This window comes from Arvicola amphibius, chromosome X, assembly GCF_903992535.2.
Source record: "Arvicola amphibius chromosome X, mArvAmp1.2, whole genome shotgun sequence".
Taxonomy (NCBI): Eukaryota; Metazoa; Chordata; class Mammalia; order Rodentia; family Cricetidae; genus Arvicola; species Arvicola amphibius.
The window spans coordinates 39,792,154-39,809,587 of record NC_052065.1 but is presented as its reverse complement, the minus strand read 5'-3'; positions in this window follow the sequence as shown (position 1 = coordinate 39,809,587).

Genomic DNA, 17,434 nt, shown 5'->3' with positions numbered 1-17,434 from the left:
ATTCCCAAGAGTGGAATTGCTGGGTCCTGGGGTAGGTTGATCCCGAATTTCTGAGAAACCACCACACTGCTTTCCAAAGTGGTTGCACAAGTGTGCATACCCACCAGCAATGGATGAGTGTACCCCTTACCACACAAACCTCTCCAGCAAAGGCTATCATAGGTGTTTTTGATTTAGCCAATCTGACAGGTGTAAGATGGTATCTCAAAGTTGTTTGATTTCATTCCCTGATAACTAAGGAAGTTGAGCATGACCTTAAGTGTCCTTTGGCCATTTGGAATACTTCTGTTGAGAATTCTCTGTTCAGTTCAGAGCCCCATTTTTAAATGGGTTAATTGGCATTTTTGAAGTCTAATCTCTTGAGTTCCTTATATATTTTAGAGATCAGACCTTTGTCAGTTGTAGGGTTGGTGAAGATCTTTCCCAGTCAGTAGGTTGCCTTTGGTGTCTTAGTGGACAGAGTCCTTTGCTTTACAGAAAATGCTCAGCTTCAGGAGGTCCCATTTATTCAATGTTGCCCTTATGTCTGTGCTGCTGGGGTTATATGTAGGAAACGGTTCTCCTGTGCCCATTTGTTGGAGAGCACTTCCCACTTTCTCCTCTATCAGGTTCAGTATGTTCAGATTAATATTGAGGTCTTTAATCCATTTGGACTTTAGTTTTGTGCATGGTGATAGATATGTATCTACTTTCAATCTTTTACAGGTTGACATTCAGTTATGACAGCAGCATTTGTTGAAGATGCTCTCTTTCTATCATTGTGTACTAATGGCTCCTTTATCAAAAATCAGGTATTCAAAGGTTTGTGGGTTAAGATCTGGGTCTTCTGTTAGATTCCATTGGTCACCTTCTCTGTTTTTATGCCAATGCCAAGCTGTTTTCAATACTGTAGCTATGTAATAGAGTTTGAAGTCAGGGATGGTAATGCCTCCAGAAGTTCTGTTATTGTGTAAGATTGTTTTGGCTATCCTGAGTTTCTTGTTTTTCCATATATGTTTTTCCATATAAAAATCATATAGCTGATTTTTGTCCTCTCAAGGTCTGTGAAGAATTTTGTTGAGACCTTGATGGTGATTGCATTGAATCTATAGACTGCTTTTGGTAGAATTGCCATTTTTACTATGTTGATCCTCCCAATCCATGAGCAAGGTAGATCCTTCCATTTTCTGGTATCCTCTACAATTTCTTTCTTCAGAGAATTAAAGTTCTTGTCAAATAGATCCTTCACTTTCTTAGTTAGAGTTACGCCAAGATATTTTATGCTATTTGTGGCTATCATGAATGGTGGATACTTCTCTGATTTCCCCTCTCTGCTTCCTTATCTTTTGTGTATAGGAGGGCAACTGATTTTTTGGAGTTGATCTTGTATCCTGCCACATTACTGAAGAGTTTTATCAGCTGTAGGAGTTCTTTGGTGGAGTTTTTGTGGTCGCTTATCATATCATCTGCAAATAACGAAAGTTTAACTCCTTCCTTTCCAATTCGAATCCCCTTGATCCCCTTATGTTGTCTTACTGCTATTGCTAGAACTTCAAGCACCATATTGAAGAGATAAGGAGAGAGTGGACAGCCTTGTCATGTTCCTGAATTTAGTGGGATGGCCTTGAGTTTCTCTCCATTTAATTTGATGTTAGCTGTCGGCTTTGCTGTAAGTAGCCTTTATTATATTGAGGAATGACCCCTAGTATCCTTAATCTCTCCAAGACCTTTATCATAAAGGGGTGTTGAATTTGTCAAATGCTTTTTCAGCATCTAATGAGATGATCATATGGTTTTTAGCCTTCAGTTTATTATATGATGGATTACATTGATAGATTTTCATATGTTGGACCAGCCCTGCATCTATGGGATGAAGCCTACTTGATCATAATGGATATTTTTTCTATATGTTCTTGGATTCGGTTTGCCCAGTATTTTATTGAGAATTTTTACGTCAAAGTTCATAAGTGAGAGTGGCCTGTAATTCTCTTTCTTGGTTGAGTCCTTTGTGTGGTTTAGGTGTCAGGGTCACTGTAGCCTCATAAAAGGGAATTTGGCAATGACTCTTCTGTTTTTATATTATGAAATATACCTTAAGCAGTATAGGTATTAGGTCTTCTTGGAAGGTCTGGTAGAATTCTGCATTGAAACCATCAGGTCCTGGCTTTTTGGGTAGGGAGGTTTTTGATAACAGTTTCTAATTCTTCGCGACTAACAGGACTATTTAGATTGTTCACCTGGTCCTGGTTAACTTTGGTATGTGGTACTTATCTAAAAAATGTTCATTTCTTTTACATTTTCCCATTTTGTGGCATACAGGCTTTTGTTTGTAGGATCTAATGATTCTCGAATTTCCTCTGTGTCTGTGGTTATTTCCCCCTTTTCATTTCTGATCTTATTAATTTGCATGTTCCTCTCTTCTGTTTGATTAGTTTGGCTAAGGGTTTGTCAATCTTGTTGATTTTCTCCAAGAACCAGCTTTTGGTTTCATGGATTCTTTGGATTGTTTTCTGTGTTTCTATTTTGTTGATTTCTGCCCTCAGATTGATTATTTCCAGTCTTCTACTCCTCCTAAGTGAATCTGCTTCTTTTTTTCTAGAGCTTTCAGGGTGTGCTGTTAAGTCTCCGATGAATGCTTTCTCTGTTTTCTTTAAGTGTGGCACTTAATGGTATGAACTTTCCTATTAGCACTGCTTTCATTGTTTCCCATAGGTTTGAGTATGTTGTGTCTTGTTTTCATTAAATTCAAGAAAGACTTTAATTTCTTTTTTATTTCTTCCTTGACCCAGGTGTGGTTCAGTAGTTGACTGTTCAGTTTCCGTGAGTTCGTAGGCTTTCTAGGGGTAGCATTGTTGTTGAATTCTAATTTTAATCCATGGTGATCCGATAAGGCACAGGTGGTTACTAATTTTTTTTTTTGTATAATGTGGAAGTTAGCTTTGTTACCGAGTATTGGTCAATTTTGAAAATGTTCCATGAGCCGCAGAGAAGAAGGAATATTCTTCCTATTTGGGTGGAATGTTCTATAGATGTCTGTTAAGTCCATTTGGTTCATTACCTACATTAAATCTTTTAATTCTCTGTTAGGTTTCTGTCTGATTGACCTGTCCATTGGTGAGAGAGGAGTGTTGAAGTCTCCTACTATTAATGTGTGTGGTTTGATGGCTGCCTTGAGTTCTAGTAATGTTTCTTTTACATAAGTGGGTGCTTTTATATTAGGGGCATAGATATTCAGGATTGAGACTTCATTCTGATTGATTTTTTCTGTTATAAGTATAAAGTGTCCTTTTCCATCTCTTCTGATTGATTTTAGTTTGAAATCAACTTTGTTAGAAATTAGTATGGCCACACCCACTTGTTTCTTAAGACCATTTGCTTGATAAACCTTTTCCCAAACCTTTACTCTGAGTAGATGTCTATCTTTGTGGTTGAGGTGTGTTTCTTGTAAACAGCAGAATGTTGGATCCTGTTTTCGTATCCAATCTCTTAGCCTGTGCCTTTTTTATAGGTGAATTGAGTCCATTGATATTCAGTGATATTAATGACCAGTGGTTGTTAACTCCTGTCATTTTTTTTTTCTGGTAGTAGAGTTTGTGTGTTACCCTTCTTTGAGTTGTGCTGGTGAAAGGTCGCTAGATGTCTGAGTTATTGTGGGCATTGTTGGACTCCTTGGTTTGTGAGTTTCCTTCTTTTGCTTTCTGCAATGCTGGATTTGAGGCTATATATTGTTTAAATCTGTTTTTGTCCTGGAATATCTTGTTTTCTCCATCGATGGTGAATGCAAGCTTTGCTGGGTATAGTAGTCTAGGCTTGCATCCACGTTCCCTTAGTGTATGTAGCACATCTATCCAAGACCTTCTGGCTTTCATGGTTTCCATTGAGAAGTCAGGTATAATTCTGATAGGTTTCCCTTTGTATGTTACTTGACCTTTATCCTTTGTATCTCAATATCTGTTCTTTATTCTGGATGTTTTGTGTTTTCACTATTAGATGGCGTGGAGAAGCTTTCTTTTGATCCAGTCTATTTGGTGTTCTGTAGGCTTCTTGTACCTTCATAGGAATATCCTTCTTTAGGTTGGGGAAGTTTTCTTCTATAATTTTGTTGAATATATTTTCTGGGCCTTTGAGTTGTAATTCTTCTCCTTCTTCTACCCCAATTAATCTTAGTTATGGTCTTTTCATGGTGTCCCAGATTTCCTGAATGTTTTGTGTTAAGAATTTATTGGATTTGTTTTGTTCTTTAATCTGTGAGTTTATTTCCTCTATAGTATCTTCAGAGTCCGAAATTCTTTCTTCCTTCTCTTGTATTCGGTTGGATATACTTGTCTCTGAAGTTTCTGTTCATTTACTCAGAATTTCCATTTCCAGTCTTCCCTTGGATTGTGTTTTCTTCATTAACCTCCATTTCATTTTTCAGGTCTTGTACTGTTTCCCTTACCTGTTTGATTACGTTTTCATGTTTTCTTGTTTTTCTTGGGTATCTTTGAGGGATTTATTTATTTTGTCTACCTTTTTGTTTGTCATCTCCATTTCTTTATGGCAGTTTTTTACCTCCTCTTTAAGGTCCTCTATGATTTTCATAAAGTACTGTTTAAGGTCGATTTCTTCTATTTCTTCTGGAGTAGGGTGTTCAATTCTTGTTGTTTCGGGATGTCTGGATTCTGGTGATGTCATGCTGCCTTCCATGTTGTTGGAGAAGTTCTTGCATTGGTGCCTGCCCATCTCTTCCTTCAAATGGAGCCAGGAGGGCCTTGGTGTCTTAGACCAATCTTTGCTGTGACTGTATCTAGTTGGATCTCCTCAGTGCCTGAGCAGGAGCTATTCCTTGCAGCACCATCTGAAGGAGTCTGCACTCCCTTGCAGGAATCCTCAGACCTGCCTGGAGGGCAGACTCTCACCCCTTTGGGGGATGGCCTTAGTACAGGAGCAGGACACTTGAATACACTAGGGAAGGCCATCCAGATGGAAGTTCACCTCTCGAGATCAGGGATTCCTGGAAGCCCAGGGATGCCACAGGGACAAAAGGGCCAAGGTGGTGGCAGCACAGCACAATCTGAAGGAGCCCGCACTCCCTTGCAGTAATCCTCAGACCTGTCTGGCGGGCAGACTCTCACCCCTTTGGGTGGATGGCCTTAGTACAGGAGCAGGACACTTGAATACACTAGGGAAGGCTTGGGAGAGGCAGGAATGTGAGAATCAAAGACAACCCTGCAGCAGGAGCTGTGGGAGGGGGGCTCTGCTCTCTTGCAGGGCAGGTTGCCCCAGGGTTGCACACACTCAGCCGTCCAGATGGAACTCCATTGCCAATAATATTTACTTTTATATTAGCCAATGTAGCAAAAATGACATACTTATGTGTTTATACATGCATATAATTTCTTCATTGAATGTGAGCATATAATCCATGCTTGTTTATTGATTGTTTTTAGACTGTCTCCCTGATATAAAGACAGTGATTGCACTGATAGGACACATAGGTGAGTGTCTGGCCCCCTAGTTGGATAGCCCAAACTCTAGGCCCTAGGTACCAGGGCAAACCCCGAGTCTCTCCCCAAACCATCTCAGGTGCATGAGACATTCACCAGCGAAAGCTTCTGTTGGCAGGCTGCTCCATCCCCCCATTGGACCCTTTTAATCTATCAGTCCCACTCAGCGCCCAAGCCCACTCATCCCCTGCAACCTCAGGGGTTCCCTGACACACAAACACCATTTGCACCAATTAGACCAAGAGCAGCTCCCTGAGAAACAGGCACTGACTGCTCTGATCAGATCAAATGGCACAGACACTGCTAGCACAGATTGAAGGAAGAAATGGGTAGACACCGGTCCAAGAATATATTCTACAAGCTAAATAGCAATATAGCACCACCAGAACCTAGTGATTATACAACAGCAAGACCTGAGCATCCCAATGTAGAAGAAGCAGAAGAAAATGACAATATAAACAACTTAATGAAGATGATAGAGACCTTTAAAGAGGGAATGAAAAATTCCCTTAAAGAAATGGAGGAAATGAAAAACAAAAAAGAGGAAGAAATCAGTAAATCACTTAAAGAAAGTCAAGAAAATGCAAGGTAAAGGAAACAGTTCAAGATGTAAAAATTGAAATAGAGGCAATAAATAAAAAATTCATAAAGAAAAATTTCAATTCTGAACATTTATGCCCCAAACAAGAGGGTACCTATATTTGTAAAAGAAATAATAATAAAGCTAAAATAGCAATCTAATCCTACAATGTAATAGTGGGAGAATTCAACACCATACTCTCACCAATGGACAGGTCTGCCAAACAGAAAATTAACAGAGAAATAAGGGAACTAACAGTTGTGATGACTAAAATTGGCATAACAGACATTTATAGAACATTTCATCCAAACATAAAAGAATATACCTTCTTCTCAGAACCTTGCTGAACCTTCTCTAAAACTGACCACATACTCATTCAGCAAACAAACCTCAACAAATACAAAAAATTGGAATAAACTCCTGTATCTTATCAGATCACTGTGTGTTAAAGATAGAATTCAACACAACACAAATTAAAGAAAGCCTATAAACTCATAGAAACTGAATAATGCTCAATTGACTCACCACTGGATAAAGGAAGACATAAAAAAGTTAAAGACTTCGTAAAATTCAATGAAAATGAATGTACAACATACCCAAACATATGGGACACTATGAAAGCAATACTAAGAGGAAAGTTCATAGCACTGAATGCCTACCTACAGAAGTTGAAGAAATCTTACATTAGCAACTTAAAAGGATATCTAAAAGATTTAGAACAAAAGAATCAATCTCAGCCAGGAGGAGGAGATGCAAGGAAATAATAAATTTGAGGTCTGAAATCAATACAATGGAAACGAGGAGAAGAATAAAAAGAATCAATGAAACAAAGAATTGGTTCTTGGAGAAAATCACCAAGAAAGATAAACATTTTTGTTATCCAAACTAACCAAAAGGCAGAGAGAATATCCAAATTAATATAATCAGAAATGTAAAGGGGTATATAATAATAGACACTGAATAAATCCAGAGAATCATTAGGTCTTAATTAAAAAACCTGTACTCCCCAAAGCTGGAAAATTTAAAATAAATGGACAACCTTCTGGATAGGTACCACATACCAAAATTGAATCAAGACAAGATAAACAATTTAAATATACCTATAATCCCTAAGGAAAGAGAAAGAGTCATTTAAAGTCTCACAACAATAACAACAACAACAAAAGCCCAGGAGCAGATTGTTTCAGGGATGAATTCCAAGAAGCTAGCTCAAGCCCTAGGGATAGATCCTGGTTGCACTGCCAGGGAACCCTCAGAGAGGGCAAGTTATACAAGGGTCTCCCCCACTGGCAGTGTGACCAGGATCTATCCCTAGGGCATGAGCTAGTTTTTTGGAAAACTTTTCATATGGTGGAATGCGATGCTCAGCCTTAATACAGGGGGGAGGGGCATGGTCCTACCTCAACTTAATGTGCCAGGTTTTGTTGACTCCTCCATGGGAGACATTATCCTTTGGGAGGAGTGGATGGGGGTAGGCTCAGGGAAAGTGAGGGGGATCTGAGGAGAGAAGGGAGGGAGAACTGTGATTGGAATGTAAGACAAAATTTTAAAAAATAAATAACAGAAAAGAAATATAAATTTTAGTGTTAAGCTCCCATTAGGTATGGTATAGAATAACAGTAAAATTTTGTAGCTAAAATCTTTCCCAGAGTTTAAGAATGTATGTATAGGGGGTGGTAAGTATCTGACAAATACTATTGTAAACATATAGTATACAAGTAAGCATAAAGTAATAGTATATTAAATTTCTGAAAAGTAGAATCATAGGCATTTCTAAAAGTGTTACAAAATTCATTATCATACTAGAGTAAAAATTCTGAACAAATTTTATATAAAAGGAACACACTTAAATAGTAAAATTCATTCATATTCAATCAATTATGGAGTTTTCTCAAGTCTAGAAGGAACTAAGTATGACTATTTTATCATTTTTATTCAACATAGTGTTTGATACTATAGTCATCAAACAGGTAAAAAATTAACAGTATCTGCAAAGGAAAAAGAAGAAGCGAAATTGTCAAGGCATGCAGATGGAATGACCATTTATAAAGAAGAATTCCCCCCAATTCAATCAAAGCATAGTATACCTAATAACTAATCTATCAGTAATGTAGTATACAAAGAAATCATGAAAATTAAGAGCACTGCTATATGCCAGTAGTGGATTATTTTAAATAGAACTCAAAAAAATCAATCGAATTTCTAATAGTTCCAAGCAACCAAGAAAAAAAATATAATCAAAGTGGTGATATGTATATATAGTGGCATTTATAAAACAAACACTGATGTGAAACATAATTATATTCATAAAACATTGAGGAAAGAAATTAAAGATAGTATATAACAGTGGAAAACATCCTATTGCAATTCCTACGTAAATGTCATTAACATTCTTCAAAGACATGGGAAGAATTGCATGGAACTGTTTAAAAAAACTAAATAATCCAAGTTACTTTGAGATAAAAGAAAAGAATGCTACCTAACTTCAAAGCAAACTACACATGTGAAGTAATTAAAATATTAGAAAATCACATATAGACAAGCAGAACAGAATAGAGAGCCTAGAAGTAAATCTGCTCATCCATAGCTAATGAATTTTCCATAAAGGTACAAAGAACACACATTAGAGAAATGAGGGCACACTTCTACAGCACATAAACTAAAAAGGGCAAATTACAGTTTCTTAATAGTATTTGGTTATTTTCCATTGTTGTTGATTGAACTGACATTGGTGGATTGTCTGCACCCCAACCTACTTTAGCCCGTTGCTTCTCCATCTTGTGTCGTAAGTACAGATATATGTAGTCACTGATGAAAGGATTCATTCAAATAAATCTTTGTCATATTATATTGGCTGGCCACAACAAACATCACTGCTTAATAAAATAATAATTTTTCGGCAATGTTTAAATGAGTTACTTAAATAAAGGACCCAGGTAATTTATTTGGAATCTGTTCATATGACTCATTACTGTTATAACAACCAAGCTATTTGAATAGACTCTCCAGGGTTTTTCACAGAAAAGTTCCTGATTCCGAGTCCCTGATTACTGACCTTCCCACATCAGATGCCCCTTATCAAACAACAAATAATTTACACTTCCAGGTCTCCATTTTTTTTACCAGTAAAGCCCACTCAGAGATTATGTAGCCTCTCTGTGGGCCATCTGGAGGACTCTACCATACCCTGTATTGAAGTTGTTTTCTCTATTGCTCCAGAGCGAATACAGCTTTCATTTTAGTGCTCGCCCTACCTACATCTTGGTGGAAGTCATACATCAACATGTCTTTCTTCTAACATAATCAAGCAATGTGGTTACATCATCTTCTGCGATATCTTCAAATCAAGCAGTGACAACTGCAGTTGTGGCCTCCAGGCCATGGTATGTGCTTTCTACTTGGAGAAAGTAGACTACAACCAGAATTTCTTGAACTTGCATGAACTGGTTATGAAAAAAAGGAAGCACCCACCTGTGTGATTTCCTGAAGCAAAACTTCCTGCACCTTCAGGTGAAAGTGATCAGTGAGACCCGCACCTATCTGATCAACCTGTGTAGGACATGAGCCTCAGAAAACAATATGTATGTTGACCTAATGGCCAAGAACAGTCCGGTCTACAATACCAAGGAGAACTGAAATGAGATGCTAACACTGAAGTAGGCTATTCCTTGAGTCATTAGGGCAGAAGCCCATATTTCAATTGCAATTTGTTTATTAGTTTTTTTTTCATTCTGGTTTGAATAAATTTAAATAAAAAATTTAAATAAAATTAACGTTGTTCTCAAAAAAACTAAAGTTTTACTTGTGGTTGAAAATTATTAGATTGAACCCCTGTAAGTCTAAAATGTCCATGATTCTCTCCATATACCCATGACACTATCCTTTTGAAGTTCAAGATCTCTGAAGTGTGGAGAGTAAAAAGCTATTTAGGGTGTTTGGAAAATGCCAAATCCTCCTTCCCTTATAAACAATTGGCATTGACATTCAGTGGAGGATATTGTGGGTCCTTAAGGTCTGTGCACAGTATAAAAACAGGTTCTTTAGAGAAAAGATAAAGAAAACAGAGGTGAGAACAATTTAAAATGAAGACATCTTCAATTTTATCTATGATCCTTTAATGAATTATGTAAATATTAAACTTTATTGATAATGGGGAATGAAATAAGGTCCTTAGAAAATGATAAACTGCATTTTTGCTTACCTAACCCTGTATAACAGTGATAATAGAAAATCAGACTTATCTTGGTTCTTGTATAAAGAGTAGAATGAATTTCTTTCATTATTACTGTGGTGTATATATGAAATTGAAAATTTGATGATTTTTTTAGGATTTCACTAAATTGTATTATTTCTCTCTATACGTAACTTTAATATATGTGTACATGTGTGCATATATAAATATTGCTTTCATATGCTTAATATTTATAGAAATATATGAATTCACTGTACTAACAACAGCTTTTATTTCTGAATCTTAAACATGATACTGAAGTTTTGCTTAGGAAAGTACCATTTATAAAGCCATTTAGTGACTGTGTTATTAGAAATGATAAAGCAGTTTTTTAAGTGTATCCTGAGCCTGGTTGCATTTCTTCTTTAAGATTCATGTCTCACACATTCATTTGCCTTTTTTTATTTGATACCAAGAGAATGTAAGCTAGTACCAATTGCCATCACAGGACATTTCCAGATACTATTTTAATTATTTACAACAGCTATAGTAATAAAATATATACTTTAATTTCTACTTCATGTATAATTTATAAAAGGAAAACAATGAAAAGTATAAAATAAAAAATTACATCTATAAAATTTTAGAAGGACAAATATTGTTAACCCAGTTACCCCTTTTCACTTGAAAATATAGTTCCTTGATAAGAGCAGTTAGTTTCTCAAATAAGCTGGTTTGTTATCAATCCATAACTACAAAATAATAATACTGGCCCCATGATCAACTGGATTCATGGTAGTTATTCTTATATTTGTACTTGTATTTGTTTATTTATGAATGTGTCTCTGTGTGTGCGCATGTGTGTGTGTGTAGAAAATAATAGAATTTGAGTTGGGCAGGCTTTGTTTGTATTACTCTGAGAATTTTCAGACTTCACTACTGACTGGGAAAAGATCTTCACCAACGCTGCAACTGACAAAGGTCTGATCTCTAAAATATATAAGGAACTCAAGAGACTAGACGGTAAATTGCCAATTAACCCAATTAAAAAATGGGGCGCTGAACTGAACAGAGAATTTTCAACAGAAGAAGTTCAAATGGCCAAAAGACACTTAAGGTCATGCTCAACCTCCCTAGCTATCAGGGAAATGCAAATCAAAACAACTTTGAGATACCATCTTACACCTGTCAGATTGGCTAAAATCCAAAACACCAATAATAACCTTTGCTGGAGAGGTTGTGGGGTAAGGGGTACACTCATCCATTGCTGGTGGGAATGCACACTGTGCAACCACTTTGGAAAGCAGTGTGGCGGTTTCTCAGGAAATTCAGGATCAACCTACCTCAGGACCCAGCAATTCCACTATTGGGAATTTACCCAAGAGATGCCCAATCATACTACAAAAGCATTTGCTCATCTATGTTCATAGCAGCATTATTTGTAATAGCCAGATCCTGGAAACAACCTAGATGCCCTTCAGTGGAAGAATGGATGAAGAAACTGTAGAATATATACATGCTAGAATACTACTCAGCGGTAAAAAACAATGACATCTTGAATTTTGCATGCAAATGGATGGAAATAGAAAACACTATTCTGAGTGAGGTAACCCAGACCCAAAAAGATGAACATGGGATGTACTCACTCATAATCGGTTTCTAGCCATAATTAAAGGAAATCGAGCCTATAATTTGGGATCCTTGAGAAGATAATAAGAAGGTGAACTCCCAAAAGAAGATATAGTAATCCTCCTGGATATTGGAAGTAGACACGATCGCCAGGCAAAAATTGGGAACTTGAGGGTTGGGCAAGACTGGGCCAAGGGAAGATGGGGAGAGAAAAGCGTGAAGGGGAGAATGGGGGGAGCTCGGAGGAATGGGATGCTTGGGATACAGGAAGGGTGGATATGGGAGCAGGGAAGCATATATCTTAATTTAGGGAGCCACCTGAGGGTTGTCAAGAGACTTGACCCTAGAGGGGTTCCCAGGTTTCCAGGGAGATGCCCCCCAGTTAGTTCCTTGGGCAGCTGAGGAGAGGGAGCCTGAAAAGGCCAGTTCTTATAGCCATACTGATGAATTTCTTGCATATCACCATAGAACTTCCACCTGGCGATAGATGAAGAAAATGACAGAGCCCCACATTGGAGCACCGGACTGAACTCCCAAGGTCCTGATGAGGAGCAGAAGGAGAGAAAACATGAGAAAGAAAGTCAGGACCATGAGGGAACCTCCACCTGGCGATAGATGAAGAAAATGACTGAGCCCCACATTGGAGCACTGGACTGAGCTCCCAAGGTCCTGATGGGGAGCAAAAGGAGAGAGAACATGAGAAAAAAAGTCAGGAATGTGAGGGGCGCGTTCACTCATGGAGACGGTGGGACAGAACTAATGGAAGTTCACCAACTCCAGTTGGAATGGGACTGATGGATCATGCGACCAAACCCGTCTCTCTGAATGTGGCCAACAGCGGGGGCTGACTGAGAAGCAAAGGACAATGGCGCTGGGCTCTGATTCTTCTGCATGGACGGGCTCTGTGGGAGCCTTCTCAGCTTGGTCGATCACCTTCCTGGACCTGGGGGGAGTTGGGAGGACCTTGGTCTTAGCATAGAGTAGGGAACCCTGATGGCTCCTTGGCCTTGAGAGGGAGGGAGAGGAGGTATGGGTGGAGGGGAGGGGAGGGAAGGGGGAGAAGGAGGGGAGGGAAGGGGAGGAGGAGGAGGAGTGGGAAGGGGGAGGAGGAGGGGAGGAGATGGAAATTTTTAAATATAAAAAAATAAACCATGAAAAAAAAGAAGAAAAAAAGGAAAAAAAAAAGAAAGAATGAATTCACTGCAGAATAAATTATTCTGCATTTTCAAAACTTCCAAAGTATAGGATCCTTTTTCTAAAGAAGAATGCCCTAAAGAAAATATTTCAAAAAAACTATCAGAGGATAGATTGTACCATTCATTACTCAGAAACACATACCTGTCAATTATATATCTCTTTTTCTCTGATTAGTCTTGTAAACCTGTACTTTGCTCTGAAGATTACAGTAGAATGAGTTTCAGAGTAGTAGGTGAAGTGCAAGATAATCACGAGAGTGGGTGGGTTAAAGATTCATTTTATTATTACTTAAGCAATATCTACTAACACTGATTTTTATTATACCATGCTTTAATTACTATTTATAAATGAAAGTTTACTGGGAGTGATAACATTAAGACTTTTACCACTGCAGGTAACAAAGCCCAGAATACATTAAAGACTGCTGTGCACATTTCTGTTTTATCTATATACATATGTGTTCACTTGATTAACTGCACGTATTCTTTATTTTACATTTCCAGAATTGATTACAGAATTTTTGGACAGTAAAGTTTGTTTTAAATTTTAAAAGCCAATTATCTTGCATATCACCATAGAACCTTCATCTGGTGATGGATGGAGATAGAGACAGAGACCCACATTGGAGCACTGGTCTGAGATCCCAAGGTCCTAATAAGGAGCAGAAGGAGGGAGAACATGAGCAAGGAAGTCAGGACTGCGAGGGGTGCGCCCACCCATTGAGATGGTGGGACATATCTAATGGGAGATCACCAAGGCCAGTTCAAATGGGACTGATGGAGCATGTGATCAAACCGGACTCTTTGATTGTGGCTGACGGTGGAGGCTGACTGAGAAGCCAAGGACAATGGCACTGGGCTTTGATTCTACTGCATGGATGGGCTCTGTGGGAGCCTTGTAAGTTTGGATGCTTACCTTCCTGGACCTGGGGGGAATTGGGAGGACCTTGGACTTTGGCCTGGAGAAGGAGGGAGTGGGGGTGTTTGTGGAGGGGAGGGGAGGGAAGTGGAAGGAGGGGAGGAGATGGAAATTTTTAATAAAAAAAATTAAAAAGCCATCAGTGTCCTATTATTTTCAAAGTGAGATTTTCTCACTCTTTCCATCTCTCTTTTGTCTGCCCTCTCTGCCTCCCTCTTATGAAATATTCAAAATTTCCTGAAAATATGTACACTTTGTTATGGAGAAGGCAAGTATATTATTTATAAAGCAAAAATATTGATATATATATATATATATATATATATATATATATATATATAGAGAGAGAGAGAGAGAGAGAGAGAGAGAGAGAGAGAGATTGTCAGGAATATGTTCAATCCACAGCATTTTATATTTTTATTTTTACCTCAAAGCACCAACATTTTCTGCAGTATTCAATTTGGAATTAGTTGCACTTTGCAACCTATTCTTCCTCTGTTCAATAGAATGTCTATCATATCTTTACACTTCTAATATACATGATATAATTCTGTATATTAAGTTTTATTTTCTATAGCAATAGTGGGTACATAGCAATACCTGTGCAGTGGGGGTTTTCTGTCAGCTAATGATCTTTAAGAAGTTGGGGAAGATTAGGGCATGACCTTTTGGGAACCCAGAGAAAACCATGGGACCACCAGGGTGTTCTCTCTCTCTCTCTCTCTCTCTCTCTCTCTCTCTCTCTCTCTCTCTCTCTCTCTCTCTCTCTCTCTCTCTTTCTCTCATTCCTGTGCTACACAGCTGTGGTTAGACTTCTCATTCCTTTTTTGACTTTGCCCCTTATAATAAAGAAAATATAATTGGAATATCATGGAGTTAGCCTGGGATTCTTTGATCCACGTCCTTCAAAAATTGGTGCCCAAATCATGTGGTTTGGGAACTCATATGGCTCCAGCTAGCCAGCGATAGGCCCTGCATGGTGCATTTGGATATTTGCACACTGACCCATTTGGCCCAAGTCTTCAGCCAGCCACCTGCCAAGTCCCGCAAAGTTCCCTGCGAAGCAGCTCTGCAGCAACCTCTCAGAGCCACTCTGGGTATGGCTTCCTCGGTATGTGCTGCTGCCAACAAGTGAGGAATCTCTGTGGAGCACACAGTCTGTGACTTGCCCTGACGGAAGGCTCTGCGTTTTCTCTTTATTCTGGTAACCAACTCTGAAGATGCTTTGATCACATTCATAACTGACCTCTTTTTAAGCATATTTTTAAAAAAATATTTTTCTAACTCTCTAAAACCAATTCTAAATCTTCAAGGCTTGTATTTCCCCAGTCACACAACTACAGCCGAGACAACAACTGACTAGTAACAATCATTATACCTACTCCAACTCATTACAGGTGAGATTTATAAGGTTGAATTTATGATTTATAATTTATACGGTCAAGATGACAGATAATTTAACAATGCAAGAGTTAAACAATTTTTTTACTTATACCATGGATGGTATTATGCAGAGTTTATATAATTTCCCTCCTACATCACTCTATTTCATTCTATGGATTAGCTTTGTCATTCATATTTCCTCCTTAAAAATAGCTTGATAGTGGAACCAAGACTGAGCCACTTTTAGAAATGATACAGTCTTTACAGACTGATAATGACCAGCTAAATGGGAAAATCAGCACTCTAGAGAAGGAATTGAACAATTTGATATAACGAAACCCAGTCAATGATGGAGGATGCTGAGACATTGTCTAAGAGAATTCATGCTTTTGAATGTATTAATTGGAATCTGTTGAAGGGTGTGATAGATTGATGGATAGGGTGTATCTCCAGGAAGGTAATATTATGACATAAAAGTTACATCAAAGGATGAGACTTTATCTTTATTGGACAGACTTCATACCTTGGAATCCTCAATGCAGGTATTAGAACAGAATGCCAGACAGGAGAACCAGACTTTTCAAAAGGCAGTGGTAGAAAGATTTCAAAATATTGAGGAATTTATTGAAATTGATGAGCAGGGAGAAAAGGTACAAAGACAGAATTTAGCCTCATCAGTACATACCAAACTCCCGGTTGGCTTATCCAGAGTTCTAACTGCCAATCCAGTGATCTTGGAAAGACCACCTGGCACCATGTACCCTAAGGTAGTCAAAGAATATACATGGGAACCCATACATATGAGTGATCTAAACGAAATTAAACAAGCAATAGTTTCTTATGTCTTGAATTTACTCTTTTTTAGGGAAATGGTCAAAACATGAGCTTCAAGCAATAAGGAAACACCACATGATTGGCTTCAGTTAATCTCATCAGCTCTAGAAGTTGGACCACAGATTGTCTGGAACTTTTATTGGAGAGAAAAGGCAAAAATTTGAGAACAACTGGGAAAAGAGAAAGAACTTGAGAGTTCCCAAGATCAAATTCTTGGCAAGGGACATAATTCTAATCCTCAGAACCAGGCTCTTTATGATGAACACACCCTGTCCATATGTAGCACAGGAGCCTGAAATGCTTCAGACAGGATTTAGGAACTAGGAAAGAGAACTGAATCATATATCAGGGTCAAACATGCTCAGAGAGAACCTTTTATTGACTTTTTACAAAGATTAACTAAGGCTGTACAAATAGGAGTTACAGACTCTCAAGCTAGACTTGCACTACTGAATATTTGGCTTTGGAAATGCCAGGTTGGAATGCAAAAAGATGTCTGGGCCTTTAAATGTCAGATAAACACAAATAGATGAATGGATCTTGCATACAATAAATATTGAGACATATTACTATAGTACAGAAGCATGGGTAGGAGAAGCAATTTCCAATGGTGTGAGGTGACAATAAAATTTCAAATGTTTTAATTGTGGTAGAATAGGACATCTGAGATGATGTGATAGTGTACATAAGTGACCCGAAAAACTCCACCAAAGAACTCCTACAGCCGATAAACTCCTTTAGTATCGTGGCAGGTTACAAGATCAACTCAAAAAAATCAGTCGCCCTCCTATATACAAAGGATAAGGAAGCAGAGAAAGAAATCAGAGAAGCTTCACCTTTCACGATAGCCACAAATAGCATAAAATATCTTGGGGTAACTCTAACCAAGGAAGTGAAAGACCTATTTGACAAGAACTTTAAGTCTTTGAAGAAAGAAATTGAAGAGGATACCAGAAAATGGAAGGATCTCCCTTGCTCTTGGATTGGGAGGATCAACATTGTAAAAATGGCAATACTACCAAAGGCAATCTATAGATTTAATGCAATCCCCTTAAAGATCCCATCAAAATTCTTCACAGATCTTGAGAGGACAATAATCAACTTTATATGGAAGAACAAGAAACCCAGGATAGCCAAAACAATCTTATACAATAACAGAACTTCTGGAGGCATTACCATCCCTGACTTCAAACTCTATTACAGAGCTACAGTATTGAAAACAGCTTGGTATTGGCATAAAAATAGAGAAGTCGACCA